Raw genomic sequence first — 20,781 nt, 5'->3', positions numbered from 1 at the left:
GAAATTTCAAAAATAGTGTTAGGAATATAATTCTTAAAGAATATATGTTGATTTAATATGTATATGTATTTGTATGATTTAAATTGTTAAAATTGAAATTGTATTTTTAAAGTTAATTTATTCTTATGATTTTTTTCTTGATCCACTTTGTGTCAAATAATTATCTTTGTTTGTGTTAAGTATGTGTTTAGATAACTCCCTGAGCACGAGTTTTTACTCCTTCAGGAAAGAATTAAGACTGTATTTTTGTACATGTTATTTTACTAACAATAAACAACAATTACGAAAAGATCTAATTTTAACTTTGTCCTATATAATTAAAATTTAACGAAGCTAATATCTTTCTTTCATTTCTGCTAGAAAAATAGCTTTTTAACGCAGTGTAATGGATGCAATATGGGCGTTTAATTAAAGCCGTAGTATGAACTGTGGTAGCTTGTGTATTACTTTTTGTTCCGGTCTATGAAGGCTTAGGATAATTAAAGTTCATTTACATGTTCAATGCTCCATTTGGTTTAGTCTGTCAGAATCGGACTGTTTTAATCCGATCGTGCTGAATTCATAGGCGTGCGTATAATAAACACAGAATCTATATAAAATCTGAATTTGAACAGTTATAAAATATTCTAAAACAGTAATTTTCAATTGCTATTTCCCAAAAGCGTTAATTTTATTTGACGTGAAGATAATAGATAGATCCGTGCGCAATTTAATAATAATTTGACGTATTCAACAAATAATATAATCCATGAAATTCTTTATTATTCAGTTGATGATTCGCTTTTATTACCACCATCACCACCAGCATGGCATCGTTAATATAGGCCCTAACTTAATGGATTAGGGTACAGATAATTTACAGTTGCCTTCTCAGTAAACGTTTAATTTCTAACAGTTTTTGTTTATCTTGTGTCTCTTATTCAGTTTCTTTGTTCTGTATGTGACCTGTAGAGTACAACGTATACGTGTTCCTAGACTTACGTAGGTGGGTGAATTTTTTCGTAAAATTCTACGCATAAGTCAAAACCTACATAGCGTAGGCTACAGTAGTGGCAAAAAAAAAATCCGGACCGACCCTTGTAGATGATTTCAGAGCCTTGTACACTCCAGAGAACGATAGGCTAGAAACTAAGAATTTCGCGGTTCGAATCCTGCCTTGGAAGGAAACTTTTTTTTGTTCCTTATTCAAATGTATTCCCAATACTTTTCGATTGCAGCGATATTTTACTACTTAATTAACTTATTATAATTTCCTCATGGATATATATTATACAACTCAATAGACATTTACAACTAGATTCATTACTTTTTGCAGATGATTTAGCTCTGGTGCCATTCTCAGAAGATGAATTACAACGTTAATTTTTTTTTATTTTAACAAAATTGGAATTAAATATAATATGAAAATCAATAAAGAAAAAACTAAAATTATGGCCTTCTGCGGAAAATACCCTGTGCCTAGCAAAATATGTTTAGATAAAAAAATATTAGAAAGAGCAAATTATTTTACATATCTCGGATACACATTATCTTTTTTCGATGAAGTAGACATTTCACAGAAAATTTCTAAATACACCAAAACAATGGGAATGATTAACAACATTATGAAACCTTTCCTAGTACAAAGGCATACTAGAATTCGCCTATACAAGACCTTGGCGAGATCTGTACTTTGTTACGACAGTGAGGGATGGACATTGAGGAAGAAAGACGAAAGCAGAATAACGGCTAATGAAATGATATTTATGAGATATACAGCGGGATATACGAAATGGGATCACAAACGCAATGAAGATGTAATGGAAGAATTACAACTAGAACCTGTAATTAATCACGTAAAACATTATCAGAACAACTGGATAAATCATCTGCATCGCATGCATAGAGATAGAATCCCAGAAGTCATGCTCCACTATCGTCCAAACGGGAAGAGATCTCTCGGTCGTCCAAAGAAGCGCTGGATTGAAAATTCAACTGTGAGATCGTAACAGGTCATATGGTCTAATATCTACTTTAAGGGAAGAAGAAGAAGAAGAAGAAGAAGAAGAAGAAGAAGAAGATTAACTTATTATTTCCAGAACATAAATTTTACCAACAATCGAAAAGTATTGGGAATAAATTTGAATAAGGAACAAAAAAAAAAAAGTTTCCTTTCCAGGCAGGATTCGAACCACGAAAGTCTTAGTTACCAGTCTATCATGCTCTGGAGTGAACAAGGCTCTGAAATCAGCTACAAAGGTCGGTCCGGTTCTTTTTGCCAATGCTATACATATGTCAAATCATATCCTAGTAGCACACTCAAAAATAGACCTAAATGAAGGGTTTTCTGAAAAAAGAACCATAATTAAAAAAATCCAAATTTCAGATATGAAGCATATGGTGAGTGTATTGTAGCCGCCATCTACTGAATTAGTTGTTGGGGGAAAAACACCATATACCTATGTTATAGGAATGGAAATGTACAGTGGTTTTCATAAAACAACCATAGTCCAAAGACTTTTTTATTGTGAAAACAATCATTGTCCAGCCAGGACGATTATTGAATTTACAAATATTCCATTCATATCATCTTGAAATATTTATCCACACAATTTTAAACTGTTGTAGATTGGCAGTACTGCTCCTTACGTACGCGGCAAAAGCCATCTCAGAGAAAAATACTTCGGCACGTGAATTTTTGTAAGGTAACCCGGGTGTAATAAGGCCCACCTTAGGAATAAAACGTTCTTTCTTTGAAATGGAGACGTTTAGGAATTTTTAAATAACGGATTAGCATACTTTTATAGTTATCCTATATTTTACTTCAGACAGACACATAAATGCTGTGAGCAATGAAAAGTAACATCATGTCACTGGGCCTTATATCCTGCTGTGACAAGTAATAAGGCCACAATAAAGAATATAACTTAAGTATTGAACACAATTTGGGCATACAAAGTCTTCAGTTTTTTCCTCAGTGAGACCTACACATTCATCGTGCACCCAACATTCACAAGAGACACACACATGTGTATCTACAACAATTCTCTTCGCAGACAGAACACATCCGCATCCCCTGGATGTTTACAAATCCTAAAGTTGATGGTTCATCCAATGCTCTTTCTGCATTAGGAATTGTCAATCTTTCGTTTGTTTCATTTCTTGCAAAAAAGATTGTGCTTTAGAGTTTCAACTTTATAGTTCAGGGACTTCTATGAACTTGTGGGCGTTTCCACGTATTTATTTCATAGGCCTTATTTCCTGCTCTGTTACTTCGCGCCAATTCTAATTTATGGGGTGCTCATGTGCTCATTAGCGAAAGTTGTACTGTAGCCCCAAACTTCTTAATGTTTACACAATAACGTGCATTTAATATTATGTTAATAACACACAGTAAAACGATTAAATATCAACTTAAATTTTGCAAAATTTTGTAATGAAAGCAAAAATAATCACACGTAACTTGTTGCCACCAGTCAGCTACAAACAAGAACGAGAATCTGATTTCTTTATACCTCACTCGAATGCAAGAAGCAAAAGGTCTTAAGAGCTGTTGCTCTCTTTTGCAAAAGTGTATAACTAATGGCAAAACTAGGTAGTGGGCCTTATAACATGCTGGGCCTTAATACCCCTAGGTACCTTATTAGGGTATAGTTATGGAGTCACGTTTACGTGCAGTAGTAACCCCATGGAAGAAATGTAAGAAACGAAAGGAGAAGAAATAGGATATAATAAAGAAAAAGAAGATTAAAGGAGAGATACACTTCAGCCTCAACAGAGTATTTTTTTTCTTAAAACAATCGTTGTCTACAGTTACCTACATTTACACATGTAGGCTATTTCTATGAGGCAATTTAAGTTATAAATGTACTTCAGTTTTCCGAAGTTTCGACAACACCCTAAGAAATGGTATGATGAATTTCATACTTGAAGTGTCAACAACACACATGCCAGATATTTTGTTTTTCCTGAAAAGTTATGTTTTTGGACTATTGTTGTTTAAAAAAGAAACCCTTCAAATGAAGGCTCGATAAAGAATAAACATAATTTTAAGATCCAATAATGTAGTCTATATACTGTTATATAGCTTAAATAGGCCTAATTTTAGATGTGCAAGGAACACGATTTTCAGGAATTTTCTGTGTAGATCTTGATCATATTTATAGGCCCAACTAACAAATGTTACATCAAATTTATATTATAAAAAATAATTAACACAGAAGATTTTGACTGACTTTTATAAGTAAGACAATTTTAAATTACAATAATGCGAGAAGAAATGATCTTAATAAACCTACATTAAAAGCCATTCAAGAGTAGTACATCCCATCTCCAGTCTTGGGATTTTAATTTACATTAACGTTATTTCGAAGTTGGGTGTTAAAATTAATTAATGACATCCACATATGTTATAATTTAACGTGATATACCTCGCTGAAACTAGCAGGCCCTACTTATCACATACGTTAATAGATGGGAAAATTTACGGCGCCTGTCATTTGTGACGTAGGTACACAGTTTTCTGATACCTGGCATTGTATGTTTGTTACTAAGTAATGGACTTTCAGATCTTGAAATTAAGTTTTAAGTTTCCTACCGTAAGTGTTAAATTTAACTTATCGTTTTAATGTACACTATAAATATAGACTATGATAAATGTGTTAAAAACAGTGATAATTACAGAAAATATGAATAGCTATATGTAATCAATAGTCAATTCTAAAATTAACTTACAAAATAACTCTTTAATCGATAAGATAACCAAAATACTAAAGAGGGAAAGATAGGTAGGCTCCATCTTCTTATTATGTTCTTGTGCCTGACTTTTATAAGTACAGTTGAAATTTTCTTCCTCCATTTCTGATTTGTGATTCACCATTCTGTGTCAATCATCATCATGTCAATGACACCTTCAGCCATGTTTTCTTAGGTCTTCCTTTCCTTTTCTTCCCAGTTGGGACTCATTTTAAATTCCTCTTCAGTAACCGATTTGCATCCATCATGTTCGCATGTCTAAACCATTGTAATTGTTTTTCATAGATTGTGTCTCTGAAGTTTTCTATGAAGCGATAATTTTGTAATTTAGTAATTCTCTCACGTTACTCTTCAATATTCTTCAAAACTCTAACCCTAGCTACTTAGCTTCTCGTTTTCAACATTTGTCCTCATATCACGGAATAGATACTCGCTCACAACACCATATCACACTCTCCATTCCTAAACACAGAACATCCTCCTACTCTTCATCTTTCACCGTCTCTGCAGCTCATCTCTGGAACACTCTACCACAACCTGTCAGAGACTGTCGAACAATATCTAGTTTCAAAAATAAACTGAAGTTGCACTTTTTCATTTCAGATTCCTTTCACTTATAAGCTCTTTTCTCTGCGATAGTTTTGTAAAAATATATGTTTCTTTTTCTTCCTTTTCCTTCTTTTTTGTTCTTTTGATCGCCAGGTGAATTTATTATTTTGGCTACCTTTTTTATTGTTGATTCCATTTAAATTTCGTTATTTTTATTATCTTATTACATTCCATTTATTTTATCCTTCCTTAACGTTTTTCCCTGTTAACTATCTGTTCAAACTGAGTTGCTTTTATTATATTTCAATCTTTAGATCTGTATTTTACTTTCTTTTTTTTTTTTTGTCCACACCTGTGGAGTAACGGTCAGCACGTCTGGCCGCGAAACCACGTGGTCCGGGTTCGAATCCCGGTCGGGGCAAGTTACCTGGTTGAGGTTTTTTCCGGGGTTTTCCCTCAACCCAATACGAGCAAATGCTGGGTAACTTTCGATGCTGGACCCCGGACTCATTTCACCGGCATTATCACCTTCATTTCATTCAGACGCTAAATAACCTAGATGTTGATACAGCGTCGTAAAATAACCCAATAAAATTTTTAAAAAACTTTCTTTTTTTCAATTATGGTATTATTTTCATATTGTTTAGTGTCGATTTTGTTATGTTATTATTTTTTGTAATATGTTAGTATCCTGTTCTTTAACTTTTTAGTAGAATGTTAGAGAAGGCCCTATGGCCTTAACTCTGCCAGATAAATAAATAAATAGGCCTAATTCTAAGAAAATAGACGAAAATATTCTCTAACGTTATTTTACACATTTTAGACTAACAAAACTCGTAGGCCTATATTTGGAAACATACGTATAAAATTTATTAGATGAATATGAACTCAAAGAAGAAGGTCTGTATAATTTTGCCCAGAATTAGGCCTACTATATGGCATGCATTAGTCTATTATAACGCACCATTTCCATAGTTCGTCTTTAGCGCTCTCTTACTTGAATTTGAGTAATAACAGTAGTTAGAAGCTTGTAATAATTATATAGAACGTGGTCATACGACCACATCTGTTAGGCTATATGCAATTCCAGCCTGGGGATTTGCCGCTAAAACAAATATAAGGAAACTTCAGATCCTACAAAATAAGGTGGTTCGTATTATACTCGTAGTGACTACTCTCTTAGTAATGTCCAGATACATGAAGACTTGAATCTTCTATCAGTCATGCAAATAGTCCACAAATTGGCTAGAGCGACCTACATTCGTGCACGCTCAAGTAACAATGCTGTTATATGTGACAGTGTTCGTCCACCACACATGAAGAGGAGTCCCAGCGTGAGAAGGCCGTATGATGTAGGCCTACCTACTATAACAGCGTGCTTCGTACTGAGGAATTTTCAATAAACATTTAATTATTTTAACATAATTAAGTTCCTCTACAATTTTTGTATTTAAGTACTTCCTTTCTTCTGGTCTTAAGGAAGTAAGAAGAGCCTTACGAAGAGACATGGTTACACTATTTATTACACAGAGGCGAAAGGTCATGAGATTATTATTTCGGTACCAGGTCCTGCAATGAATGTTAATAAGCAATTAAAAAATATGCAACAAAAATGTTTCTAGCCACTACCGTAAGAGCCAGGCTCGTGTACGATGTGATCTTAGCCAATAATACAACATAAAATTTATAAAGGCAGTTTACTAAATACACTAATTAACTTAATTCTGACCGACAACTAATACACAATAGAAAAGAAAAAGAAAGAGAAAAGAGAAAACATTTAATATACGTATGTAAATTGACAATCAGACAGAAACCAATGACATTAAATAAAAACATGAATGTAGTCGAGAGGAATAAAAAGGTAAAAAGTACACCATTTGTTAATATTATATTCATGAATAATTTTATACATTTCTTTTTAAAAGGTACAATTTTAAAATAGTTCTAATTTGAAAAATGATTTGTAATTTTATTATAAAGTCTTGGGCCGAAATTAGCTCCATGTTTAAGTGCTGCACTTGTGTGACATTTAGGCTTAATCAATGGAAGAACAGACTCTTGTCTTCGAGTATGATGTTCATTTCGATTAGATTTTTGTTTTATTTTATTTCTGTAGTAATAAGTTAGTAAACTATATTTATAAATTTTATCAATAGTTCATACTTTAAAATCTGTATAAATTAACCCATTTTTCTTTTGGTGAGACAAATTTTTGTTAATCTTCTGTGTATTAAAACTAATGGATTAAGTACAGATGATGCTACTCCATCCCAATTTATTATACCATATTGTATTAATGATTGTATTGAAGCTAAAAACATTATTCTCAATGCTTTCTTAGTGATAAAATTTCTAAGTATTATGAATTTATAAATTGTCTTTCTTATACTTGTACACTTGAAATCAATTTGTTTATCCCAACGTAAAATGCTGATCTATAATTCCTAAATATTTAACTTAATGGAGATATAATAATTATATCAAAATATACGATATGATATATGGTATGATATGATAAGATATGATATGATATGATATGATATGATATGATATGATATGATATGATATATGATATGATATGATATGATATGATATGATATGATATATGATATGATATGATATGATATGATATGATATATGATATGATATGATATGATATGATATGATATGATATGATATGATATGATATGATATGATATGATATGATATGATATGATATGATGTCAACATTTACATCCATGATGATATGATGATGTCAACATTTACATCCATGTAATGTGGACCTCACAATTTGTATCCGGTGCCACAATTACATTCATTACAGAATAGATATACTACCTTTTGTGGACGCTCTTATAAATTTAACTTTCGATCCCATTTAGATTATTCAAAATTGACACCTTTACGACTCTGTTCTTGATTTTCAGTACACTTATATCGAAGACACACTGTTTCTACTAACACTTGTTACTAAAACATATTACACCATTGAGAATATAGCTACGATATAGTCATAGCAAAAATACTCGCATGATGTAACAGAATTTAATAGAGAACTGAAAATAGCATTAAACGAAAAGGCCTGTAAGCTATTACAGGTGTCCTACTGCATCTCATATTTAATGTAAAAGCTGTCAAATTTTAATCAAACATTAAAATATTAGCCTACGGTAATTGGTTTTGAGTTACCGTATAAAGAAAGTAGACTGATACATTAGTCTACTTTAAGTAGTATTTTAAAAGGCTATATAAAACTCATATATTAAACATACTCTATCAATCATATGCGTATAAAGTACTGTGAGGGTATAAACTCAGAACAAGTGAAAATTTAAATCTAAAATTATGATCTATGTTATTATAAGGCACCATTTTCATAATTAAGCGTGTTTACCCTTCTCTTATTTATATTCGTGTGACCACTGTACGTAGTTTGAAGCTTAGGCTATATTATCAGAATCTACGAGATAGTAATGGTAAGCAATATGACTCTACAAAAATTAATGCACAGTGTAAAATTCAATTAGATGAATATTTATATTTCATAGATATAATAAAATTATTTGATATTAATTTGTTATGCCAACATTATAATACTACAGACTACCTACTAGAGTAATTGGTTTCAAATTTCTTCTAAGAACACTCAGTCGAGATAAACATACTGAATAAATAATAAATAGATAAATAAACAAGCAAGGTATTAGAAAGAAAATAAACAATTAACCCAGTAAAGAAAGAAATAAACAAGTATCCCAATAAAGAAATAAATAAGCAAGTAAAGAAATATTTACAAAAGTAAAAAAATAAATATATAAATAAAGAAATAAATAAATTAATAAATAGAGAAGAAAACAAATGAACATATTAATTAATAACCCCAGAAATAAATGAATGAATTAATAAGCAATTAAATCAAATAATAAATAGATTAATAAACAAGTAAATTGTCGTCATGGTGGAAGTTTGTAAAGAAATTGAAAAACTGATTCCGTAAACGATAAACAATTTTGTGGTAGACCGAAGTCCATAGAAAATGATGTGAATGCTATGATGATTTTACAAGAAGTCCAGGAAATTAGACAACATTCAGAATACGGAACATGCAGTAAGAATCAAGTTTCTAGGTGACAGCAGATGAGCTATTCAACAGTGTAGCGTATTCTCAGGAATTGGTTTATAGGCCTACCTGAATAACCTCCACACTCTTATGAACAAAACAGTAAGTTATTATTATTATTTTGGACAAACTTACCTTTTAACAAAGTTAGAGGACTTTGAAATCTTTCGCGACCTCTGAATAACTCTCTATAGGGCTAATGCATTCAGTAAAATAATTATTAGTTATGTGCAATTTTCTAGTTTTATACCGCGAAATCTTCTCCTTTCAAATAAACAGTCATTGATCAGTTGTTTAGCTTCGAATGACCGTTTATTTACGGTCCTTCAGTTCCTTATTTCTTAGTGATAGCCTATGTTGATATAATATTAAAAAAAATGCACTTATTTTTAAAACATATAGGTAAGCTTAGTCTTATTGTGACGGTGTCGGAAGCGGAATATTAGCTTTTATCTGAAACAAAGTAAACAAATATAGTTCTTATCGTGCATTAATTATTGAGAAATTTAAAGAAACTAGTTCAGTTTATAATAAAATATTGAGAAGATCAAGAGTTAACGATAATCAGGCTGTAGAGTTTTTTTTATGAAAGCCAGAATATAGCTAAAGAAAACACGTTATCAGTCAGCAGTGCTAATGTGTTAAGTAAACTTCACATATTACAACACTAATTGAAAAAAAAAAAACATACGAAAACGTCTGAAAATATAGGCCTATCCTTATAGACCGCAAATGGTGTTTGAATTGGACGAAGCTGGTATGAAAAGAGATACAACTTTTCAACTGTTAGTTGAGATGGAAATTGAATGGAATGGAATACTGTGGACATATGAGGCCCACTTTACTCTCAATGGTTGAGTCGGTACTTACTCACAATTGTCGAATATGGACAACAGACAATCCAAGTGCAAAGACTAAATTCCATTCTTAGCACATTCTAAAGTAACGTACAAGCAAACATTCTGATGGGGACAGATAAAGTTATTTTTTCTCCCATCATGTTAATAATGTCAAAACAAGTGCTTGTACAAATTTTGACCACTCGAACGCAATTAACGAAAACATAATTTCATTGAAAAAATTATTGAAACAGATGCAACAACTATTGAGCTATTTTCCAACATATTTCTCACTAGAATTGAGACATTTGTCATACCGCGGGATCAATCTCTATTGCGTAACTCCATCCAATTACGTCAGCAGAAGTTAAAACTAGCGGTAATTTCATGGTAGACTACTTGACAGAACGGTAGTTTTCTTCAGAAGATTTTCGGTTGATTTATTAACTATTATCCGAACACAAAAGAATTTTTTCCATAATTTCGTAAATGAATAACTTACTCTTGTTCATATATGCATATTGTTGTAAAATTCTTTGTTTTACAGATTGACATAGCACAAGATAGGCCTATTTACTCATTTCTCCTTGAATTGATAAATCTAGGCTAAAGTAAATAGGACACATTTATAGGCTATACTTAGCATAGGCATATTTATTTCGGTATAGCTATAGGTCTATGTAAGCTACAACGTCGCGAGTAGTTTCGAATTTTAATAACGACTTTTTCTTTTATTAGAACTTTTGTATTTACTCAAAGGTTCTGAAGGTCTCATAACAGACATAAATTACACCTACGGGAGTTGAAACCAGTGATAATTTCACGATAACTTACGTCTACATAACGGAACCGTATTTAACATCAAAGACCTTCGGTTAATTTAAGAATTATTCTGAGCCGCCGGTATAGCTGAGGCGGCAGGAATGTTTTCCTACTGATTCGCATCTGCGCTCAGGCGTGGGTTCGATTCCCGTTTGGGATGATTACTTGGTTGGATCTTTTCCGAGCTTTTCCTCAACTGTAAGATGAATGGTAGGTAAACTATGGCGAATTCTCCGTCTCGTCTCATCAAATAGGCTACCATTTCGATCACCAATTTCAACGACACTAATAACTTAGTAGTCGCTACAGTGTCGCTAAATTTAAACTAAAAAAAATATTAGACCCTAATTTATCTGGATTCGAAACTGTTTTCCATGAATTCTTAAATCACTCTTAATTCACATATATTTTTACGTAAAGTTCTTTGGTTTTTATAGATTTAGTTTAGTTTATCTGGAGAAATTCTACGGAGAGTAACAGTGTATTCCTACTACAAAAAAGAGAAGGTCTAATTAGAATAATAGTAGTTGCTAAATCTAGGGAATCGTGTAGGACCATTAAAATATACAAATAATACCCATGTCTTGCCAGTAGGCTATATTCTTTAATTAATAATCTTCCTCGTATGTAATCGTGAAAATTTTGTAACTAATTCAACAGTGCATGGCATAAATACGCGTCAAAAATGACTTTCATAGGCCTACTCCATCCGTAAGTCTATTGTGCTATCAAAAAGGAGTGCGTTATATGACACTAAAATTTTTAATAGCCTCCCTATAGATATGAAAAATCCAACTCAAAACATAAGATTATTTAGGACAAAATTAAAGAAGTAGGGCCTATATAATTTCTCACGCTTTCTATTCTGTAAGTGAATTTATGACATTCAACAATTACCATGAATATTGCTGTCTTATATTAAGTATTGATACTAAACCGTTGTGATGTACTTGTAAACTATATTGTAAAACCATTCTGTAGGCCTATTTCAACTGGACTGTGCTCATAATTAGGCCTAAGACAATATAGCAGTCCTACTAACTTATTAAGATTTTTTTTTGATATGGTCCATATTCTAGCTGTGAAGCTATGTATGAATACCACAGAATGTAAATACATACAATACAGTACAATGCAACATAAGATATTGTCCCTTGAAATGCTAAATCTGAAATAAATACATTCATATACTTAGCATCGATTAATAACAAGCCAAATATATTTCGCTAAATATGTAGGCTACTGAGTAGAGAGTAGTGACTGAAATCGGAGGTAATTTGGGGTAATATTTCATATTCTTGTTAAATTCCTTTAGACTACATTTATAACCCTCGGTCTATACCTGGGGTCTTTTGTGACCCCACTCCTTTATTTTTTACAAATGCATATGTCAAATGTTGACATAACTCTTTGATGTTCCAGATATGCTATTTGTGAGCATTTGGCTACAATTATGTTACATTGTCATGATCCTAGTATAAGCGGTATAACATTATTTTTCATTTTTATCACATGGGGTCAGCAAAGACCCCAGGTATAGAGTACGCTATACTAATTTTTATAATGAATTTGTTACTTGGTCTCGCTCTTGGTGTATTTTATGACAACAGTGGGACAAATACAGATCAAATATTGATATTTCTTGAACTGGGATGCACTGTAGTGAGATATTTGAAAATTTTTAATTAACTGTTTTCAGTTTGCAGTAGATTTCTGATGAAGTAAGTCGGTTTGTCTCTCTCTTTATTATAAATAATAATTTATAATATTGATTTTCAGAAAGGTTATAGCCTTAATCATGCTCTAAAAGACGCAGACCACAGTGATAGTGAATGTGACAATGATTTCATATTCGAAAACGACGGCGGTGTTGCGGAAGTAGATGTGACAGGAAGATATTCAAGTTGAAGACGAAATAGATATTGATTCTATTGATGCAGATGATAACGTCAATGTATTAGTGACACATTTACTTACATCAAGAAATGGACAACTGAACTATGCTACTCAGCCATCACCACAGCGTAAGCAACCTCCTAGAAATATTGGCTATACACAAAATACTCTTGTGGCCGCTTACGTGCTGAAAAGATTCAAAGCCGTCTTCTTGTTGTCAACACTGCATAATTCTTTTGACATAAGTGAATGTGAACACAGAAAATGAGAAGTAATACTCCTCTATAATGCCATAGTCTGATGTGGAAACGCTTGAATAAATACCAAAATTCATAAATTATCCAATAATTATCCTTACAACTTCCTATTTTCAAGTTAGTTGAAAGAAATCTACCCGGGGTCAAAAAAGACCCCAGGTATAGAGTACGTTTTTCCATAGCAGATATAGACCGAGGGATAAAGTAGCCTATATTTCAAAGAGCTTTTTTTTTATATAGGCCTACTTTCAGTTTAGAGTCGATATAATATCAATCAGAATAGCAGCTTAAATGCAATGATGACATGATGTCATCGCCATCATCATCATCATCATCATCATCATCATCATCATCATCATCATCATTTCAATTTAATATTTGTTTTTGTACCGTTCCAATTTTGTAGCCTATTCTTATAGCACCCAGTAAGCTACTTTTGATATTATTTAACCTTTCATCATGCTAAAACAGTGATACCAATTATTTTGTGTATCCGATATTGTCTTTAATAGATTTCGTAAGTAGCGTTCTTGTAGGCCTAAATTGTCATCACTCTTTTTTTTTTAACCGTATCTTTGTTCATTATAGATTTAATTTGTCTTGTTTTCTTACATATTATTGCCATGGTTGGAAGAGCTGCTTTTTTGTGAATATTAATTTGTTTTTTCTAGCCTTATTTTATGGTGATCAGGACTTCAGAATTATTAAAAATAATCTATAAATTTTTATGTAGTCTTACAGTTATAAACTACGAACCTGCGCCAACATTTAGGGCCATATTCATAGACATTCTTAGCGCGGGCTTCCGGTGGATGATAAGCAAACTAACGTTTTTCGTATTCATAAACCAGTGTTAGCGATATGATATGATAGGAATCCTGTACAAGTAATCAGTCGATAGCCGGGGCAGTTTAGCACGCTCGTAGCGCAGGCTAGCACACTTAAAGACTATTCTTGGATTTAATAAGAACGCTTCTTGGTACACTTTTTAGAATAGCCTATGATACAGATTTGATTTTGAATTTTCCGCAATCAATTAGGAAGAAAATGATACATTATATTAGTAACAAAATACATAAATAATGTAAACATATGTCAAGATTAAAGAAAGAAGTTTGTTTTGAAAATTAAGACGTAGGCTATAGACATACGATATAACTATACTTTATATTCTTTTGGTGAAAAAGTAAACATTTTCTATTTAAAAAGTGCCACTTTACTTTTGTACAAAGTAAAACACGTATTTTTACATAGCAATGTAAGATTTTGAAATTTCCGCAATCAATTAGGAAGAAAATAATACATTATATTAGTAACAAAATACATAAATAATGTAAACATATGTCAAAATTAAAGAAAGAAGTTTGTTTTGCAAATTAAGACATAGGCTATAGACATACGATATAACTATACTTTATATTCTTTTGGTGAAAAAGTAAATATCTTCTATTTAAAAAGTGCCACTTTACTTTTGTACAAAGTAAAACACGTATTTTTACATAGCAATGTATTATAAAATTGTATAACACGATCTTGGCAACAACAACCTAAAAAAATAGGTAGATCTAACCAACAACAACAACAATGTTGGTTGATTTTATGTCGCTATAATAGCAATAAATATGGTTAGGGCCTACTAAGAAACGCTAACGTGGCATTCTAGATTATAGGCTACACCTAAAAGAATCTAAATTTTAACAGTCCTATTATGAATTTATTTTTCTCTAATTTTTAGCAAAATACACAACACTTAGGCCTAGATAAAATGTCGTATACTAGGCCTACAACTAGTTGCGAATGTAGCTTCAGCACACTCGTAGGGTTTAGAACATTTTCTACGGTCGTGTTCTAATCTGACCCACTCTTAAATAAAGCTGCACACAACTAGACTCTATTATTATGTACTGTCTGGAATCTCATTATTACATGATGTCGTATGCATATAAATTATTATATAGTCCATTTACTGGCATTGTAAGTTTCTTCGTTCAAAATTTTAGACACGTGTAGGCCTATACTATGTAAAAATGTTGCATTTTTTCAGCTAGGGTTAAAAAAACACGTAGCTACAGCTTTTGTAACGTTTTGCAAATATGCGTTCCAAGTGTGGTGACATATAGACTATAAATATCTTGCTTAGATACAATGAAATTTATAAAAGCTTTGAAAGCACAGCTTTAACAGCCAGAGCCACCGTAAAGCTTTCATAGGCAGTATTGTAAACCTTCAGCATTGGCGATTGAAAGGTATGGGTTTTATTTTTGAACTAGCGACAGTAAAGAAACGTAGACTATGTCACAATCAAATAAACTACTTATACATAGAGTTTTTTGGAAGGTAACTCATAATTTCAATTAAAATTGAATGAGGAGATTTTGGACAAAAAGCTTACTTATATTTAAAAAGAAATATTTTACAGAAAAAAAAAGTAAGTTAATATTTTATTTGTTTTATACATAACCACTTTGGTTATGGTTAGGCCTACTGTTGAAAGAAGTTAATTGTTGATATATTTTGTTATGAAAGCAGTTTTATTGATGACCAACATAAAACGAGATGTTCTCAACAGAAAATGAGAGTATTGAGATCCTGATGGTGATAGGATTTGGTGACAGAAGATGTAACTTAGGCTTACACAACAAGAGGTATGCACACTTTTTAACGAAACTCATACAAATCTGCCATCTATTTCTCAGTAGAATAGAAACGAAATTCATAGAACAAGGTCATGTCAGAGACAAAAAGACCATTTTCCGTTATGAACATCTTGTTTTATTCTGATTTCGTCAATGTCTCTGCTTATTCTGTGGTATTCGCTGATGACGCCACTTTCTTGACAAGTCATAGTGATATCAATGAATTGAAAACTCTTAGTAATTTCTTTTTTAATAAAGCCAAGAAATGGTTTAGTTCTAATAAATTTATTTTAAATGAAAGTAAAACTGCATCTTTGTTGTTTATGTCATGGAAAATAATAATTTCAAACTTCTTGGTATTACGGTGGACAGCACACTTACTTGGGCAGACCATGTTGAGTCTATTTGTAAAAAATTGTCAAGAGTAATATTTCTTCTGCGAAATTTGAAAATGTATGTTCCTAAGAATTACATTAGAGTTGTCTATTTTTCTTATTTTCATAGTATACTTTCTTATGGACTACTTTTATGGGGTAATAGTTCTCATACTAATAAGGTACTTATGTTACAAAAAATCTATTAGAATTATAACTAATTCATCAACGAAGGCACACTGCAGACTGTTATTTGTAAATGAAAAAATTATGACTGTAACATCACTGTATATTTATCAAGCCCTAAATTTCGTCAAAGAAAATTCACATATGTTGACACATAGGAATGATGTTCATATATACAACACCAGAAACCGTGACCTTTTTGATATATCTAAGTGTAGGCTGACTAAAACAATGAATAATTATTTTATTCTGTCGTTAAAAATAGCAAATAAATTTCCGAGATATATTTTTAATCTGGAAAGGAAGTCTTTTAATAGACTTGTCTCTGGTTGGTTAATCAACAAACCATTTTATGAAATTAATGAGTTTTTTAATGTCAACGTTGTTGAGAGTTTTTGAATTAATTTTATTGTTTTGTTGTTTACTTTTTATTGACTTTGTCAATTGCACAATGTTGTGTGCTCTGACTGTACAATACTGAATATACTGAATAAAACTGCTTTTTTTTTTTTTTGCACTTTCGTGTTTTTTGTTGTACTTACAACTATTGTCAGAATTCCCACACAGAAACTTGTTGCTAGGGAAACCATTCTTCATAATAAAAAACTATACTGAAATAGACTATTAAAGTGAACTTACTGTTAGCTACTTAGTTACCATTACAGTTCAGTTTTTCGAAGGCTTTGGAATAATGTTGCTCTAAATTTGCAATGCACTCTGCTCGTTTTTCAAACTTTTCCTCGATTTTGTAAAAACCATTTCCCAATCTCGTATCGTAATATAGTCTAGGGTACTATTAAAACACACCGATTAATAAAATGTATCGACAACTGAAATATTACCATAGTAACCATGCATCTGTATGAAACGAAGTATTGCATAGTGATTGAAACAAAAAATGCTTTTCAGATAATATTAAAAAAAGTATCGGGTCTCATTTAAAAATGCTTTCATAACTCGCACAGTAATAGTCGCAAAAAATATTTTGTTTTCGTAAAATATTCCTTCCTAAATACAAGGTTTGACTCCTTGAACTTTTTGTCCTAAATTCTCTCATTTAATTTTAATAGCAGTTATGATACCGTAATTATTTTTGGTGAAAAATCTTGGAAAGGCACTTATATTAATGCGAATAATGGACTACAGGTAATTAAAGAGTGGTTTGATTCAAACGCTCTTTCCTTAAACACATCCAAGACAACTGTTGTTCCGTTTTCACTAAGGTCCAGTGGTCTTAAATCTCCTCAATCTTCTTTTAGGCTCATAATTCATCATTCTGATCGTTCTTCTCAAAATTGCGAATGTCCCATATTAACCGAATCCTCAGAAGTTAAGTATTTAGGCATTACAATCGACAAACACTTACGATGGAATAAACATATTACATATTTATGCAATAGATTACGTAAAACAATTTACTGTATATCTTTGTTATACTTCGGTCATAACTTATTTACCAGTTAATATTTTACGTCTCATTTATTTACCTTTATTTCAATCCATTCTCCAATATGGAATTTTAGGATGGGGAAATGCTTGTAATTCTAATCTCACTCCACTAATAGGCCTACTTATTCAGAAAAGAATAATTAAAATATGCCTTAATAAACCAATTGATTACTCATCCGAGCTTTTGTTCACTGATTTTAATGTTTTGAAAATTAAACAGATTTATTATATTGCCTTATTAAACTTCATACATAAAAATCGTAATAAATTCAAAATGTATCATCATAAATATGGAACTAAAAGATCTGATTTTGTACGACTAGAGGAACCAAAGGGTTTCACAAGCACAGCTCTTAGCCATGGTACCTACTTCGGTGCAAGGTTATACAATAAAATAATTGAAAAATACCCAAATTGGGAAAATTTTAGTTTCAGAAATTTAAAAAATAGCGATAGGAATATAATTGTTAAAGAATATTTGTTTGATTTAATATGTATATGTATTTGTATGATTTAAATTGTTAAAATTGAAATTGTATTTTTAAAGTTAATTTATTCTTATAATTTTTTTTTTCTTAACCCACCTCCTCATACTCATCCTCTTTCACAATAGCCCTGCCAAGACTCTGGAATTCGTTACCTGCTAGCATCAGGGACTGTCGAAATAAAACTCAGTTCAAACTCAAACTTACTAGGCACTTGGTCAGTAATTGAGACTCGTTCAGACATGGTTTCTTGTAAATAGTTCTCTTAATATAGGCTATCGCAAAATATTTCAATATCCGGTAATTTCATCACTATAGAATTTTGTTGTTCTAGGTTTAATTTGTAATTCAGTAAATACAAAAATATTCTTTGTTCTTAACTTCTATGATAAAATGTCTAGCTTTCATTAATCAGGTAATCTTGTCGTACTTTAATTTTTATTGTAATTGTAATTGTAAATTTAATATTAATTGTAATTTTATTCTTCATATTATAGTTGTAATGCCCTGGTAGAGGGGCAGAGAAGGCCTGACGGTCTTATCTCTACCAGGTTAAATAAATAAATACTAATACTAATAGTATGTCAAATAATTGTCTTTGTGTGTGTTAAATATGTGTTTAGATAACTGCCTGAGCACGAGTTTTTTACTCCTTCAGAGAAGATTTAAGACATGTATTTTTGTACATGTTATTTTACTAACAATAAACAACAATAAACTTTTGAAACACCTTGTATATGCTACGTACGACGTAAATGATAGCCTATGCAATAATATGCCAAAGGTGACAATTGTTCAATACTGATAAAAAAGTTGCTTTTAATGCAATTAATTTCGTGAAGGCAAATTATAGGCCTAAATAAAGACAACTGTTGTGTCTAGTACTCACATGAATGTTGATACAGAAGACGCTGGTATAAACGGCAGTGTTAGACGTGGCGCTTACTTGATGCCCAGACACGTGGGTGCCTCATCCCTTGATTTATCACCTGTCGTCGCCGACGCCAGCGTCCACTTAAGCTAGCAATGAATCTTTCCGTCCCCAGCACTCGTTAAATCCAGGTTCGCGCCTCTGTCACAATATCGACCTATTCATCTCGAATTAGGAAAGATCTGAATACAGAAAACGAAACTGCAAGTCTTACAGTAGATTGTCCTGTATGTTGTTGTCCAGTCGTACGCCGCGAGTTTTTTGTTTTTTATTCTATTATGACGTCTCTGATCGGTTCTTGTCACACATTCACTGACATAAACGGGCTTGAATTAGTGACGATTTGGTGAGTTTATGAGAGGGAGTGTATAAAACAAGGATAAACACGCAATTACGATCAATGTCAGCAGCAAATGGTTCGTAAGCGTTTCACTGTATAGCACACACACTCGCAAACATTTGACACTTGCTGCTATGGAGTCGTAAACAGCAGCACATGGTGGTATCACCTTGCCTAACTAGCGAGACGTTACGAACTGATCTCTTTACAAGTAGGGTCCGTTCTCCCCGATCCCCCCCCTCGATAGCCCCGCGTGCGTGCGTAGATTTCCTCTCTCGCAGTTCCGTTCGTCCGTCCGTCCTTCCGTCCATCCGATCCGCCTGACCTGAAGCGCCCATTCATCAAGCCCGCTACAGACTCCTGTCGAACTACCCTCTCCCTAAAATTCTTATCTCACCTTCTCTCTTAAAACCATTTCTTTCTTGTATATTTTCTCTCCTTTCCTCTACCCAAATAACCCACCCCATCCACTTTTCCTACCGCCGAAAATCTCTCTTATTTCTTTCTCACTTTGTTTTCCGAAAAAAAAAATGCACCCCTCTGCCGTGAATTTAGGGGTGTTGGGGAGTTGAAAGAGGGTGAGAATAATCAAGGCAGCAATGGGGAGGGTGATGAAGGAAAAAGGACCGCGAGAAGTGTAGGGGATGACAGGTTTTAAGGGGTAAACCAATCAGAAAGCCAGTGCACGGACGGATGGTCCAATAGGATCTGGGTTACGAGGGGAGGGGAACGGCTCTGGTGGGGGTAGGCAGAGTGAGACGGTAGCATTGATTCTTAAATGCTGGATGCTTATTCGTGCGGAAGGGCTGCCAGAGGGCGCGGTGGGTGTGAGTGTTGTTGGTTCGACTCACAGCCGCTGGAGGGAGCTGGCGTCTCTCGCTCGAGATGTTGCCTCGCTCGAACACTATCGACTGACGCGAGTTACCATGGCGCCGCTAGCCAAACTGTCCAATCACAAACATTTGATAACCAGAGCTGTTCAGCAGTGTTGCATTTACGGCGTCTGTCTCCATTTCTGGTCACATTAAAGGGACATTCAGAATATGACTTCTAGATCGTTATGATGTGAAAAATAAAATAGATTTATGTTGTCTGTGTTAAACACAGAAAATAATAATAATAATAATAATAATAATAATAATAATAATAATAATAATAAT

The 20,781-nt window shown here is 32.7% G+C and overlaps 1 protein-coding gene across 3 annotated transcripts in view; it reads right to left on the bottom strand.

Annotated features, from left to right (window-relative positions):
- The window catches only part of LOC138696808 (paired box protein Pax-6-like), a 571,671-nt gene that overhangs the window by 376,870 nt on the left and 174,020 nt on the right, over window positions 1–20,781 (bottom strand). The window contains exon 1 of one of the 3 annotated variants that reach the window (XM_069822226.1): window positions 19,240–19,823. The exons of the other annotated variants lie outside the window; for them this stretch is intronic. The gene's annotated coding sequence lies outside the window, so the exon portion shown is untranslated. Of the gene's footprint in view, window positions 1–19,239; window positions 19,824–20,781 lie in introns of those variants that run through there. 3 annotated transcript variants of the gene reach the window in all.

The sequence above is a fragment of the Periplaneta americana genome, chromosome 3 (assembly GCF_040183065.1).
Source record: "Periplaneta americana isolate PAMFEO1 chromosome 3, P.americana_PAMFEO1_priV1, whole genome shotgun sequence".
NCBI classification, from domain to species: domain Eukaryota; kingdom Metazoa; phylum Arthropoda; class Insecta; order Blattodea; family Blattidae; genus Periplaneta; species Periplaneta americana.
The sequence above is the reverse complement of the archived record's forward strand: the minus strand, read 5'-3'. Positions and strand labels throughout refer to the sequence as shown.